Here is a 4,859-nt window from a genome sequence, read left to right on the forward strand (position 1 = left end):
CAGGGAGATGCTGTGGCTGGGGGATGTACCCCCTACCTCAGAGCCATTCCCGCCACGGCCCTCTGGGATAAGGCCACTGAAGAATTCATCACAGCCTCCCCTTTAACCATCCCTGGGCCCCATGTAGTAGAAGCCCTTCTGAATTCTCCTCACACTCAAGATTTTCCAGTCACCTCACCTCCTATGAAATCCTCCTGCTTACCACTCCTCACATAACTCTTTCTGGTTCCAATAGCCTCAACCCTGGCACTCTTCTCCCCTCCTTCACATATGAAATCCATCACAGCTGCTTCACACTGACAGATCAACTGTTGACTCCCTGTGACGATTTTCAGCAAACTGCTCTAACCGAGGCAGACTTTTCATGCTTTCCTGATGGTTCTTATTTAAAGGAGGACAAGGATAAATATCACGCCAGGTCAGCTACGGCAACTCCTTTTGAAGACACGGAGGCAGCACCTCAAAAGTCTGTCTTTTACCGAAACTACTAACTGAATCCTGATTCTAATCCAAATGCATGGCTTCTGAATTTACAACACAACAGACCATTACTGATAACCCATATAGTTCTAAACAATTCTTTTGAAGTAACAATACTGTTTTGAAACATCCTGTCAGTATTCCTATTCTTACAACAACTTCTCTCTTACTTCATGTTCTTCAGTGTACTCTATGTTCCCAAATGTGCTCAATGATTTCACGCAGTGCATTCCCGCAGTATTTGACTGTTTTGCTCCTAGCCACTGGAGGGGGACACTTCCAGGAGGCATACAGGACTCCTGGTTTGCCTTCAGTCCAAACAAATGCCAATAAATATTTTCAGTTGGCTCCTTTCAGACCTAGGGTCCTAGATTAAAACCAACATATGGTTTGGAATTGTCATCTTGTTTTTGATTCTGTATTTGCTGTCTCTCAGTCCTTTGTAGAAACACCGTCCCAGTGAGGTGATGCTGGCTCACTGGTCTCAATCTTGAGCAAATACAGACTTCAGTGGGAAGTTCATGTGAGTTTCTCCCTTCTAATCCTCCCTGTTCCTCAAGAGTCACTTGAGTAGTTTACAACTGCGATGCACATTCCCTCCAACATGAGACATGCCAATCTGAAAAAGCTTTGCTGGCACTGAAACACAAAACCATGAAATATAAAGAACTTGACTGTTGATCAGAAAGCCTTCCAGGGATACCTGGGCGGCTCAGTCGACTAAGCATCTGCCTGTGGCTCAGGTCATGGTCCCAAGGTCCTGGGACTGAGCCCACATTGGGCTCCTTGCTCAGCAGGGGCCTGTTGCTCCCTCTGCCTCTCTCTCTCTCTCTCTCTCTCTCTCTCACACACACACACACACATACATACAAATAAGTAAAATCCTAAAAAGAAAAAGAAATTCTTCCAAGGAAACATTTTTAAAATTTTTATTTACAATTAGTCCACATACACTATTATATTCATTTCAGGTGTACAATCTAGCGATTCAACACTTCCAGGCAACACCTGGTGCTCATCACAAGGGCATGACCTAATCCCTGTCACCTATTCAACCCATTCCCCCAAACACCTCTCCTCTGGGAACAACAGGTTGTTCTCTATACTTGAGAGTGTTTCTCGGTTTAACTCATTTTTCTTCTCTTTGCTCATTTGGTTTTGCTTTTTTCTTTATAAACTCCACAGATGAGTAAAATCATATAGTATTTGTCTTTCTCTGACTGCTTTATTTTGCTCATCAAAGCAAATCTTGATGAGAAGGAGTAAGGGTGTTACACAAAAAGAATGAATCATGGAGCACTACTTCAAGAACTAACGGACTGTACGGTGACTAACATAAAAAAAATAAAATTTTAAAAAAGGGTAAATTTGAAAACTCATAACAGGAAATGTCACAAAACACAGGCTAGTGGTTTGGGCAGGGGGAGCTCTCACACACTAGCACTCCAAATAATTTGGGGACCCAACAGGAAGACATGGACTTGACCTCGCACATGGATACTCCACTATTCCAGCGAGCAGAACTCTATTCTCATCTCTATCCCCGCCGCACCTCCTCCAACAGGACTCATCCATGAGGAGCTACAACACTTTGAACTACCAGATGCCGCCAAAGGAACTTTGGTTCCTTTTGTTGTTGTTGTTGTTAAGATTTTATTTATTTGACAGAAAGAGACAGAGCGAGAGGGCCAACACAAGAAGGGGGAGTTGGAGAGGGAGAAGCAGGCCGCCTGCCGAGCAGGGAGCCCGATGTGGGGCTCGATCCCAGGACCCCAAGATCATGACCTGAGCCGAAGTCACACGCTCCATGACGGAGCCACCCAGGTGCCCCTGGACCTTTGGTTCTTAACAGCCTTCCAAATTGCCCCCTTTTCTCCTGAAAACAGTGAGCCTCTCTTATATTCCCCAATATGCCTAAGGTTTCATCACAGCTTCTCTGTCCTACATTCAAGTCTCCATCCTTCCGAAGAAAGCCGACATTGGCTGATAATTCCCTGAGAGTTTCTACCTTTAAGGTTACAAACTGGACGGCAGTTTGTGTTTTTACCTGGGGCTCTGGTTCCAGCAGAAATCAGAAAGTGGGATCCCAGCTCATTCTTCTAGAAAGTCCTGAGAGTCAGCAGTTAGTGTATTCACCTCCTAACTAAATGCTGCTCCCCTTCCCCTAATTTGAGTCAGGATTTCTCCCCAGAAAGAAACCTGCCTCTACCAAACCAACCACAGCATCTCTGACGTGGCGTCGCAGGACCCCTCAATCCACGGATCCCTGAGTAAAATACCTCTTGTTCAAATACCCTCAGGGAAAACAAGGACCAAACCAGGGGATCAGCCCCCAAAATGCAAGCGACTGTGCTGCTCACCTACCAGTACGTCCCAGGGAAGCCGCCCAGAGCCCCCTCCTCAGCACTCAGCCAACAAGGCAGCTTCTCCGTCGCTCCTCAGGAGGCACCAAGATGCTGCAAAGGGCCCAGGTTCTCCCGGGCCGGCTGCAGAACTTCTTGGAAACGCAGGTCTGGCTCTCGGAGGGGCGCTGAGTCCCAAGGGGGCGGCAGAAACCTCTCCTGCCCAGAGGCACCCGGGGTCAGGTAACGCCCTGGCGTCCTCTGACAGCCGGCGGTTGCTGCGCACGCGGGGAAACCGCCCCTCCCGGGTGAGGTGCGCGCGCGCCCTCTGCCGGCTGCCCTGGGAATCCCTACAATGCTTAAGACCCAGGCTGCTCAGGTGCAGGTACTGAGGGTGCTTGGGTCCCGCCAAGCCTGTTCTCTAGACCGGGACAGGTCTTTGTGACAGTGCCTCGGGCACGAAGACATCTTTTCCTTTACCTTTCTGTGTCACTGAAGAATGAAACCGATTTTGTCAATGTCATTAGGAAACGGCTAGGGCTGTCACCATTCCCCTCCAAAACACAGACTGCAAATGGACACAATGCAAACTCACATGATTGGGTTTACCCACCAAAAGGTTCCTAGTACATAAAACACTGACGCCCCATACACGATTTTAATTTTGCTTTCATTCTTCTTCCTCTTAAAAAAAGAATAATTTCTGGTCAGGTCAGGATGTTGAAATTCCATTTATACAAGACATCCACTAGCACCACGATCTCAATTGGGACAGCGCATTTTTGACTTTGCCAATCAAGTGTTTGAGGACACATTGGTGACAGGGTCAAAATGCAAACCTATAGGTAGCTACACAGGCATTATGAATTACTGCATGTCTCATATCATATTATTTTCAATGAAAAGTGCTTTAGACATGGCAGATGGATGAAATAGTTTCCATCAGTCTGGTAAGGAACCAATTTTACCTTCAAATACTAATTGCCACCTGGTCACAACTAGAAGCTTGATGAAGTATGACATTTCACAACTAGAAGCTTGATGAAGTATGACGTAAGAGAATGCTTGGGGGTCGTTTGGGGTTTGTTGGTTTGTTTTAAGATTTCTTTTGACACAGAGAGAGAGTGAGAGAGGGAACCCAGGCAGGGAGAGTGGGAGAGGGAGAAGCAGGCTTCCTGCTGAGCAGGGAGCCCGATGCAGGATTCGATCCCAGGACCCTGGGATCACAACCTGAGCCAAAGGCAGATGCTTAACGACTGAGCCACCCAGGCACCCCGAATGCTTGGGATTTGAAACCGTCCACCTACCATCCTGCATCAGGATCCACAGTGGACATGAGGATAGCAACCCCCCCAACCTGCTGCACATTGCTAGCTCCAGAGGGAGAATACGGACCTTATTCTCGAATACTCTGGGTCGAGATCAGCAATGCATCTGTGCCATTTCCAGGCTGTAGGACCTGGGGCCTGGTTTTGGAACTTGAGCAAGGCCCCGCTGGTACAGGAGGGCCTCCCTGGTCCATGGTTCCCCCTCCACACACCTGGACCGCCTCCCCCTTTCCTCCTTGCAATTCCTCTTTGTCCCTTCTCTCTACTCCTATCTCCCTCTGATTCTTCCTCACCCTCTCTCAGGTTCCTGGTGGTGCCACACTCCCTGGGTGTTGTCCAGGAGTCCCTTGAGAGAGAAACTTATGAACTTTATGAATTAAAATTGTCATGGAGATCCCACACAGAGCAAGCACGAGATTCAGCTTGGCGTTTTTCCATTGATGTGCATAATTTAAACCCAACCCTGACACCTAATGAGGTGACCGAGTTAAGTGGCATTTCTAGGAATGTTTAACATGTAACAGCTTCTCCGTTAGTATGGGATGACTTGAACACCATAAATCTATCCAAAGGCAAATTCCCAGGACAGAAAGAGGTCTATTTTACTGCCATATATTCAGTATCACGTTCATTCAGTTCACACCGATTTTTCCTTTGAGATTTCCTTCTGTGGTTTTGTTCAATAGGCTATTCATTACCAAAAATATGT

The sequence above is a fragment of the Callorhinus ursinus genome, unplaced genomic scaffold (genome assembly GCF_003265705.2).
Source record: "Callorhinus ursinus isolate GAN/ISIS: 27379988/994484 unplaced genomic scaffold, GSC_fseal_2.0 scaffold795, whole genome shotgun sequence".
NCBI lineage: Eukaryota > Metazoa > Chordata > Mammalia > Carnivora > Otariidae > Callorhinus > Callorhinus ursinus.